The sequence below is a fragment of the Limulus polyphemus genome, unplaced genomic scaffold (assembly GCF_000517525.1).
Source record: "Limulus polyphemus unplaced genomic scaffold, Limulus_polyphemus-2.1.2 Scaffold112, whole genome shotgun sequence".
NCBI classification, from domain to species: domain Eukaryota; kingdom Metazoa; phylum Arthropoda; class Merostomata; order Xiphosura; family Limulidae; genus Limulus; species Limulus polyphemus.
The window spans coordinates 1,056,274-1,067,981 of record NW_013665722.1 but is presented as its reverse complement, the minus strand read 5'-3'; the positions used below and the strand labels follow the sequence as shown (position 1 = coordinate 1,067,981).

The following is an 11,708-nucleotide window of genomic DNA, read 5'->3' as shown; positions in this document are numbered from 1 at the left end:
CTGCTAAATTAGAGACGGCTAGCGCAGATAGCCCTCGTGTAGCTTTGCGCGAAATTCAAAAAAAACAAAAACAAAACAATAGTATTATATATAAACTTATGTTAAAATTGTTTGCTTCAAACAAATACTTGATTTCGAATAGCTATATCTAGTTTATTAATTTACTTTAAATGAATGATGTAGGTAATATATCAAAAAAGTATATCTTATATAGCATTAACAAGATAAATTGAAATATTACAAGAGTCGATAATGGGAAACATTTACAAAGCCATGTTCAGTTAAATTTGCATTACTCATCATCTCCCTTACTAAAACTAATTTAACGTTGGATTTGAGTTATATATTTATCGATCTACTCACATGTGATGGTTAGAGAATCTACAAAAAAGTGTGAAGGCATGTCATGCGCAATTACATCAGATCATTCATCTTTCAATGTTTCTTGGCATGGGATCATTGGACCGTATTGTTAGTAAATGCATTAAAAACTATGGGATTAGGCTTTTCTTATATTACCTGATTCAGTTAAAACGTAAGATTTTACTATGTTTTACAAAGACATATGTTGATATCCGAGGTATAGCTTATTTATTATCCATACGAAACTGTTAATGTAAATAAAATTCTGAGCGATGGAACTAAGAAAGTGTATGTATTATTAAGCTTCTAAATATGTTTCAACTAAGAAAACTGCATATTTGTAGAATCGAAATACCTTTTACTGTAAAGTAGAGCCCTACTTATCAATCAATTAATAATCAATAAATAGGGTTTGACATGATGAGTAAAAATAAAATAATAAAAAGCAACAATAAAATATCTGGTTACGTGATCAATTAAGATCAGAAGAAACTAGGATCATGTAAACTGTATGAGAGAAAACGTTTTTCAGATATAAAAATATGTATTACTTTATATCGTTGTCTATACCGTTGTATTATACCCGGCATGGCCAGGCAGTTAGGGCGCTCGACTCGCAATCTGAGGGTCGCGGGTTCGAATCCCTGTCCCACCAAACATGCTCGCCCTTTCAGCCGTAGGGGCATTATAATGTTACGGTTAATCCCACTATTCGCTGGTAAAAGAGTAGTCCAAGAGTTGGTGGTGGGTGGTGATGACTAGCTGCCTTCCCTGCTAAATTAGGGTTGGTTAGCGCAGATAGCCTCGTTTAGTTTTGCGCGAAATTAAAAACAAACAAATATACAATATATATAAGAAAAATTCCCAAACTTTTAAAAAAATAATCGCACTTTCCAGTCCTAATCCAAAGGTCATGATGAACATTGACTGTGGTAATAACTCCCAAAAGCGTTGAGGATATCTCATCAGAAAAAATTCAAAAAATAGATGAGAAACCAGTTAAGCAGTCATGGGAAATTAATTATGGGTGCATACAGTTCTTTTTACCAAAGTTGCAACCTGTTTATCAATAAGGGTAATAATAAATTGTTCTTGCATCTTCTTTATTTTATTTTTGAAAATATGAAAAGAAGTATCAGTTTTATATGGAATAAGGTTTAAGTTTCTTAAACTATTTTTTGTGGAATTCATAAAAAACAGTTTCAATTCAAAAAAGAAACATGGATGATAGTAGGTTTTTCTTACATATTTTGATAATATAATTATCAATATTATTTTCTAGATCTTTCAATACTTCACATTTTTTAGTTTTCTAATTCTAAATTTAGTTCCTTTTTTCAATATTGTTTGTAAATCTTTTTCTTTAACTTACCTATAACTATATAATTATGAAAAGGATCCTTAAATGCATTGTTATTGCAATTACAAGGTAATTTCTCAAGTTATATTTGATTAAAATCTTCAATAAAATTTTGTAATTGAAAATAAGAAGTTCTATAGCTTTATTACATTTAAAACTTACTATAGGCTGCACTGATTTAATAGGAAACATATTTTATTGAACACTTTCATGGATCAAGGAAGGTAGAGCTAAGTCGTCATATATGTTATGCTTAAAATCTATATCTACATGTGATTTTCTTTTTCCTTTATTAAAGGATTGTTTTTAGGCATTTGATTCCATTTTAGTTTAAATTTAATTAAATATATAATTAAATCTTTATGTGCATATGTTTAAATTCAAAATGTAACATATATCTTGACAAATACCTGAGTTTTGTATTTTTTATTTCAAAAATCTGTTTTAATATAAATTTTATCAGATTTTTTGTCTATCGATAGCAAAATATAAAATACTGCAAAAATTTTCAAAATCAATCCAGTTATTTATAGTTTTTCCTTTACTCCAACAGTTATTTTGTTTACCGCTGTACTTATTTATTTGAAACAGGTTTCTAATAAACATATTTTTTGCTTAAAACGTCAGCATTTTTGTTTTGAAAATGTTGATTTAAACCTTGTGGATAAAGAGTTTTTCTTTTAAAATAAAATATTATTATTTTTTCTGTTAACAGATTTTCATTGTAAGCTTTATCCAAAATAGTTATTTTTGCATTACTGAATGAATGTTTATTAAAATGATCTATTTCAATAGAATGAGATCTATTGTTACTATGAGATCTATGTAGGTTAATCCTTATATGTAAAGGATTAGTTGGTTAAGACCACATATACTACAGGTTAATAAATAAATTACATTGTACATTTTACATAGTGGTATATCTTGCAGTACACGTTGAAAGTCCATGGCTGCTGGACAATTTAAACATTTAGAACTATTGCCAGTAACTTTTTTGTATATTTCAGTAACATATTTAGAAATCAGTCAAATAGCTAGCTGGGCTATAAATCAGTATACGAGATAAATAAACTTCACCAAATTAAAATTCTATAATATGTCATAATATTAAAATTATGTATTATGACTTAATGTACTTATTTCAGATTGTCATACAGTTGATCAAGCAAACAGTTTAAAACTATATATATATGTTATATACTGATTCTGAGTAATCCTGAAGGTATAGATCAAGAAATTAATGTAACAAATGACAAACTAAGCAATACTTGAAACTCGATTTAAAAAAAAGTAGGTTTACTCTGTAAAATTTATAAAAAAAAACATTTTCCAGGGCGTGCCTTATGATTGCATATTTTCAATTACATCCTTCTCACCCGCATTTATGATATTTGTGCAAGTGACAGCTTATAAGAAAACATATTATCTTGTAAAATCCTTTCAAAATATATTGAAATTATCATAAGTTGAGGAAATCAACAAATATGGTCCAATATTATCTTACTTAACATTATGATATATCATTTAAGTAAACGAATGTGTTTATATTGGAATAAAATGGAATCATAAATATCTTTTTGAACGAAATATAAAATAAAGAAGTACATTTGAAATCATATTTATTACTTTAAAGGGTATCTTTATGATAGGTTTGATTCTAAGCTATTAAAGTCAATTCTAGTAAAATTATTTGGAAGCATGAATTATTTAACTTTGGATGAAAAAAAACTTTGATAATTTCAATGTACGAAAGAGTTGTTGATATTTGGAGTTTACAATATAATGACAGAGTGACAAGATAATATAGTTCTAAAGGAAAGTAGGTAGCTGTCCCTGAGGCAGGTGCTATTAAGAAGCCTAATTAATATTTTGCGTATTCATAGAGTTAACAAAGTTGATATTGTTTGGAGGCTTTTATGCTAAGTATCTTCTTACGGATTTAGTTGAAGATTTCTAAATTGTGTGCATACTAAAAGTTGGAAAACAAGCCTCCGGGTGTCTTTCTCTAGCTTTACTAATCTTTGTAATCCTAATTAATAAATACTCCGAATTCGTTAATTGTTTTGCGGATACTTTGATATTTCCTTAGATGCGCTTCCTTAGGGATTCCCATGTTTGTTTTCAGATTATAGCTTCAGGAAATGTTCAAATTTTATGAAAACATAGTTGTTCAAAGGTTTGAATAGGTAATTGATATTTGAAACATTTCTAATGTTGTTTTTTTTTTAGATGAACTTGATTAATTTCTTCTCTGTGTGAAATAGTTACACTGATGTTTATTGTTATTCTGCCAGATGACTTCCATCATCTCACCTATTTCAGGTAACTTTTCTCCATTAGTAGTATAAAATTAAGATTCTCATAAAACGTTTTAAAATATTATTATATGGTTTTGTATGGGTGTGATGACCTTTGAACCTGTTCATAGGATACCCAAAGTGTTTATAATTTTGCGGTTCAATATATTATTTTTATAATAATATAATATAATGAATATGAGCAGAATATCTTTATTCTTTATAGAGATGGCTTCCTTATTTCGGAACTTTTTTACGAAATCTGTTTTAGAGGACTTCTAGTTCTGGGAAGTAATTCAGAAAAGTGAGTGTCTAAAGTTCGTGTCATTTGTTGTTGTTTGCTTACAAGCTAAGTTGTTAAACAAGTGTACTTTAAAATTTTTATTTGAAACAAATTATACTTCCCCAACGAATGACTTAAGCTCCCAGCTGTCTTTCTTTGGAAGAGTATTGAGGGCAGGCTTGGCTTTCTTTCTTCGTCAGCCAGAAGTTGCCAGAATCAGTGGTCCAGTATGTTAAATATATTATAATATTTTCATGCAAGAAAGTCAAATCATGTCTTTTTTTTATCAAATGTCATTCTTAAAGATCTACGTAATACAGAAGCATTCCTACGTTTGTAAGTATTATATGATTTAAATATCTTAGTCTTCTTTAACTTACTGTATATAAATATTATTCTTGTCATCAGATCTCAGAGTTCCTAATTTATAATTTTTAAAGACATATCTCAATATTGCATAATCTGTTTAACGCGTTAAATGACAAAGCTGACGAAAGAAAACGTTTTTATCTCTTTTTCATATTGTTTTATTTTGTTACAAGTATAAATGAGCACAAAATTTGAAATTGCGATGAAAATATGTTTTAAGAAGTATTTAATAAGTTAGTTTTCTAAATTGATAATTACCTTTCAGATTTTACCTTCAGGTTCATGAGGACTGGACTGTTCTCTCTATAATACTATATTTCTGTACTATGAAGTGGAATTGAAACCAAGTAATAAAAAACAGAAGTTGTTCGTACAAGCTATCTATTTTTTTCCGTTATTTGTTACTTTCAACTTCAACATCACCTCATGAGACTTGTGGGTTTAAACGGTAAGGCCAGAGACTATAAGGTTCAAACGTATCCTATCCGTTTTTAATTTAGAACTCTGACCAGAAAAAAGAGCAACGAGTTAGTAGAATCTGGCGCCTACGCGGCTACTCTTCGTTGAATAATAGGATTGACTAACACAGTTATAACAAACCCACAATTGAATGTGCGAAGCATGTCCAGCGGCGTATATCGCGTCTCAAACCTTGAACCTTTTAATTCAACGCTCCAACTTCTAGGCCACCTGGTCATGTATATACTTCTTAGTTTGGTAATCAAAATATCAATACCGTTTCAGCGGTTGAGATCATGTACACTATTGGAAATGATTATGAAAATGCACATTGCACACGTACATGAATATCAATAAGTAAATACAACTAAATGACCAAATTGGATTAGTACAATACGATATTGCATAATAATGGATCGAATCTGATTGCACCTGCCACCAATCTCGTGTATATCTCCATCACCACTGGCTAAGATGAAGGAAGCCATTTGGATTTACCTGTAAGGGCACCCAACTCCACCTTTGCTCATCCTGTTTTTAGAAGTTCAATTCTCATTTCAGCCTTTTAGTTTGTTGAGCTTTCGTAGGCAATTTCATGTTAATATATATCTTACTGTTCTGAAAGTATCATTCATGTAAACGTGAATACTTTTGGTTTTCCTTCTAACACTTATATTATCAACAATATTATTTTTACTAACCTTCTTCAGAGTTTCCATATAACTCCTTCTGAAATATGAAATTTCCTTTCAATGTTTACATGACGTAGCCGGCACTACAAATTTGTCGTGTAACATTTCAGTTCTCGGAACCATAAGTACATTGACCGTACTACTACTGGGAATAGTATGAGCAACTGCACTTTTATGCATGTGCTGGTGTGTTACTGTCTGATAAGTTGGATGACAGCTTATCAATCACATTGTAAACTATTTGCACGTGACTGTATACAGTGCTCCGATCACGTGCGAAACTCAACGAAAGCCATTACTTGGTGTGCTGTTTTACAAAGAAATATGCATGACTCATTTTAATTCCAAGATAAAAAGAATAACTCGACACATATTTGAACATGCTGGAGAACTTTTTCTTCCCTACTTGAAATATGTTGGTGTTATTGACACGTAGTTCTACCAGCTACTCGACGCAACATCTATTTTGCACGTTATATTCAGCTGGACATTTAGCTGATGAGCACAGCAACTCTTCTGTTTACCCTTCACATCAAGCTACACATGCCTATCTGAGTGATCATATCAAACATATAATTTCTGAACGCCTGCTTGAGAATGTGCTTGACAAATGTCGTTGATACCTTCAGAAATGTACCGAGGTTGCATGAGATCATGAGGAGATGGTATAAAACCATGAAAATATTGACTTTGTTTACCCCATGCGTCTTTTTTATTTTATTCAAAAGCCATTATTCCATTTTGAAATATGTACAACCCTATATAGTCATATAGATAGGGGAATGCTTATTATATTTGGTTAAAAATTAAAATTTGTTCTTTTTTTAAAATATGGCTATTACAAACGTTTACATTTTTAAAAATGTCCCCCGGTAGGACAGGGGTAAATTTACGGACATATAACGGTAAAAATCCAGGGTTCGATTCCCCGCGGTGGACTTAGTAAATAGCTCGATGTAGCTTTGCTCTAAAACAACCTATCATCTTTAAAAAAATTCAATATGTTACACCCTGAAATGTTAATGTATTTTACATATATAGCCCAAATTAACCTTTTTTTTATTAATAATGATGATATTTCTTGTCCTATATTTCTTGTTTAATGCTCCCAGTTGGCAGAAGTGAAACTTCTGTTTTTATAGATTTACATGTATATGCTTAGTTGCAAATAAATTTAAAATATACGCAGGTTTCTTAACGCTTTTTGACATTTGTGCACTTTTTTTGGTCATAAAAAGTGACTTTTACTATATTTTCACGGTGTATGGCTTTTTTTCATGAGCTCAAAATTTCTTTAAGTTTACTTTTTTAGAAAGCACTCCTACTGTCTAAAAAACATATAACGTTCATAAAAGATGTACCCTTAAAATTGTTGTCAAATTTAGAACTTACAGATCAATTATTTTTATTTTATAATTCTTTAATTCAGTAAACCTTTTCGGCTTTCCATGATTATAATTAATCTGTGTTTACAAGTTTAATGTATGTTGGTCAAGTTAGTATACTAACCAGCCAATTCATTAGCAGCTATCTAGAATTTTAGCATACTCCATTAATTCGCATATGCAAAATATACTGATCATTTGCTGTGTCAGATGATTGTTTGAATCCTATACATAAGGATATTTAATCAAATCATAACAAGTCAAAACAACGTGTAATATTGAATATCTCTACTCGACTTTCATATGACCGTAATAGAGAGCATAGTGAGCACCCGTCTAGCAGAGACTTCATTAACAAAGACCGCTTCTTTGAGCAACTGTTCATAGATATCTGCCATCAGAATTTATCCACCAATGCCAACCATTAGAAATATCTCTGGTCGCCAACTGCTTGTAACAGACCAATACAAAAACGATTAAACAGGCTTGTAAAGTACAATGAATGATAGACTTTACCCCAGTTGACAGGTTCCTTCAACAATATTAAGGTTCAAGTATCTCCAGCCGTACCATGCAAAGGACATTATGAAGAATTATCATACTAGGCAGCCCACTTCTCTTTATTTCAAAATATAAAAAAAAAATAATCATGGTCTTAGAGATATAGTTAGAGCGCAAACTGAACGTAATGAACGACTGGAAGCGTGAGATGTTGTCTGCTGAGTCGCTTTTTACCCTGTTTTGTATTAATCGTAGAATCATACATAATATAGATAAACTGCGTGAGAAACTGGACTTTGTTAGTGTTGTTTCATCAGCATAAGTTATTGCATATGCTTGGGGTAGTGAGTTTGTTCTCTCTATTCTTTACAAGGTCAAATAACATCAAGAGTATAACTGAACTGTGCTGGTTATCCACTCTGATAGACGATAACTCTGCCAAGACGATAACGTTAGAGCTAACCGCGCTCAGATTTGTTCTTTCTCGCCCAGTACAATCGCCGCACGGATTCACAATTTTAATTCTTTGCAAATGTAGCTGAAACAATTGCCGGTCATTCTCTTCAAAGAATGGTATACATTCAAACGATACAACTTTAGAAGCAACATGTGGAGTTTATATCACGCCTCGGCCGTACTACTTTGTGTCAAAATATGTTCCAATCCGATTTCATGTCCGAATCATGATGACGTGATCAGTCAGTTTATTATACTACAGATAGTAGCCGCTGTAACTCAGTGCTAATTGCATCTTTATTTTATTAGATGTGTTTTAGTTTGCAAGTGTTGAACTAATCAATTCTAAGAAAAGGAGCCACTTTAGCTTTTCCATCTATGTTTTCCTGACCTCAAATTGAACTATATTGTTGTATGTGTTATTGTGTTTCGTAGTAGTATAGATATTTTTTGTTTGGTTGTACGTTAAAGAAGCTGACTTATTTTTTTGCTTTTGTCAACTGTGGTGCTACTTTGTGTACCAACATAACAGCATACCTTGAAAAACAATCCTTGTGGAAATGTGAAAGCCGTCTAGGGGCTTAATGGTAAGTCTGAAGATTATAACTGGGTTTCAATACTCGTGGTGGGCACAGCACAGATAGCCTATTGTGTAGCTATGTGCTGGATAACAACCAAATTAGATCAAGCAAATGTGAAAATAGCAAGGTATTACGATAAATTTAGCTGTATTTTGTACAAGACAATAGAAGTCACTTCAAGCTCATATTACAAGCACTTTTTTCTGCCCATAGTTTATGAAGTTCTTATCATTCCTAATAAGGGATGAAAGCTAAGATCTAAGATAAATACTTCTTCAGATTTTGTTGGACACGCCATAGATAATCCGTTTACTATCAGTATTAGCAAAATGTCTTAAGAAAACGACGCATAATCATCTTAAGAGCAAGACTTGTATGTTTTTAAATGAAAAGGCTGTAAGTATTAAAATGCTCTATATGACTGTCTCATATATATAACTAATTGTTCTATGACCGTCAAATGAAAAGGTTGTAAGTATAAAAATGCTCTATATGACTGTCTCATATATATAACTAATTGTTCTATGACCGTCAAATGAAAAGGTTGTAAGTATTAAAATGCTCTATACGACTGTCTCATATATATAACTAATTGTTCTATGACCGTCAAAACTATGTATTAAAAAGAAATAAAGTGTCTTATATAAAAAATAGAAACACAGCAATTGTATTTTCTTTAAAATAGGGCGTTTACCAATATACCGTTCAACAAGACTTTAAATGAATATTTCGTGCTAGCCACCGCCCTTGAGAGAGTTTAGGCGGAAGTTTTGGAGTGATTAACCGATTACCGGTTCCTTTTGGCACAAGTATCGCGTTCTAGCCCATCTAACACGGCACAGAAGCAGTTTCTGACGGAAAGGAGAAAGATGTATCCCTGTTAGAAAACTTTTCAAACACGTTATAGGAGCGCAAAACGGAAATTAAGGGTGTGTTATGGTTACGAGACAGTGTACTTAGACTATTATGATTAATGACGTATTTCCGTTGATAGATACACCCCAGATGTTTCTCACTCTTTTAAGCGTTAGAGAAAGTGGATTCAGTTTCTTCTATCATTGATCTTATTTTTTTCCATTTAAACCAATGAATAAAGGTTTTTCTTATAATGAAGCTATATAGATAGTTTTATTCAAGTCACTGAACGAAGCCCTTCATTTTGAGAAATGTTGTCATTGAAATCTATATAACCAGGTTAAATCTATTAAATCTATAAGAAAAAGTGTTCATTCCTTGGACGTTAAATTAATAGGAAAACAACTGGCATTTGTAGAATAAAAATGAACTCAAAACGGTCTTATAAAAATACTGTATTTTATCGAGCGTTAGTCAATACTACAATTTGTAACTGGAAGTCAATATCTCCACGTGTGAAGTTATTTCAATTTTTTATTAATGTTTTAATGTTTTACACCATAGGATGATTGTTGGTGTATGTTTCTTTATATTGTGCAACACAACTTATTCATTATAGTATAAAGGTGAAACAGTTATGGTTCTGATTTCAGAAACAATTTTATTTATAATACACAGATACATACAAAAATTAAGTATAGATCCAAATGTAGCATTATGGCTCACAGCATGGCATAAAGACGGATATTCATTAATAATAACAGCAGAGAATATTATATACCTTTATACTCTTTGTTATATATGAGATCAAACTGTATAATATTTTCAATGTTTAGAAATGGGAGGATATATTCCAGAAATTCTTAGAAAGTTCATTATTCTAAAATGTATGTACATGACCTTACTTACATCTAACAGAAGAAAAGTTTGTTTAAATGAAAAATGACTCCTTCAGCCTCGTACCGAGTACAATCTCAGTTTTATGTTCATCTTTCTGTACAAAGTATTCTCATCAACAAAAACATGGGCGATATTGCTAAAGTTTATAGATGCTGCCCTAACTCTACAGTAGCGTTTATGGCTCGTCTTTTGGTAACTCTCAGAAATTCCGTTTCGTTCTTATTAGAAACGTGGTCTGTGCAGATATATAACTTTGAAATATATGTCATTTATATTTAACTCCTTATGGAAGAAAACACGTTACAGTAAGTTAATAATCAATTACCAGTCATATTCTCCAATAAAGCTTCACTACAAACAGCTTGAATACAAACCTGTTTACAAAAGCGCAAATGTAAGAAAATTAAGTTCACATATATTGTTGCTCGAATTCTGCTGACGTACAAGGACCAAGAGGAATTTGAAATAGAAATTCATACATCTCACACCAAGTAGTTTCCAGGAGAATAGTATTGGTACCATAATTATTTTCAAATAAATCGTTATATTATCTTTTCCAATGAACGAGTGACGACACTTTATAAAAGATTTAGTCTTTTCAAGAAAGAAGCTTGATCAGTCAGTACCATATACATCACAGGCAACCAGCTCACTTTATTAATTATATCAGCTCCTCTTGGCGAATGAAATCTGTTAAAAAGATTTACAAACTTTTAAAAGATTTATTAAAGCACTGTTTGTTCATTAATCAAAACATTCACCTATTAACAAGATCTATATCTATGTGTGTAGAATTATACAGAGATTGTACTCTACTTTAAGATACTTTTATTTGCGATCTTTCATCCCTCTTACCGGAACTTACCAATAAGAGGACCGAAAGCTCGGACATAGAAGAAAAGTATTTTAATGTAGAGAACAGTCCGTGAATAATTCAACATATTAATTTACCTACGTTATGAAATTTATATCTAAATCATACTCTAATATTTTTGGAAATATAATATGTGTACTCGTAACATTTTTGAAATCATTCTAGAAAAAGTATCTGTATTTTGGCAAGAAAACAGGATCTAACATCATATCGTGCCAAAACTTACATTTGTATTTGAGACAATCATCAATATCTAGGTTTCTGGATATTAAAGTCACAAGTCAGAAAGCATAACTGACAAAAGTATCAATTGAAGCCTGATGTATATATCAG

General features: G+C 31.2%; 1 protein-coding gene and 1 long non-coding RNA gene across 4 annotated transcripts in view; one reads left to right on the top strand and one right to left on the bottom strand.

The window, feature by feature from the left end:
• The first annotated feature begins 3,962 nt into the window (after positions 1-3,962).
• LOC111089110 lies at positions 3,963-5,052 on the top strand. Its single transcript, XR_002613449.1, has 3 exons — positions 3,963-4,045; positions 4,247-4,324; positions 4,938-5,052. It is a non-coding gene; the product is annotated as an uncharacterized LOC111089110 (long non-coding RNA).
• A 5,193-nt stretch (positions 5,053-10,245) lies between these two features.
• LOC106471457 (insulin-like growth factor-binding protein complex acid labile subunit) overlaps positions 10,246-11,708 on the bottom strand; it is a 34,317-nt gene continuing 32,854 nt past the window's right edge. For all 3 annotated transcript variants that reach the window (XM_022400928.1, XM_022400931.1, XM_013932063.2), the window contains one exon: positions 10,246-11,191. The gene's annotated coding sequence lies outside the window, so the exon portion shown is untranslated. The remainder of the gene's footprint in view (positions 11,192-11,708) is intronic.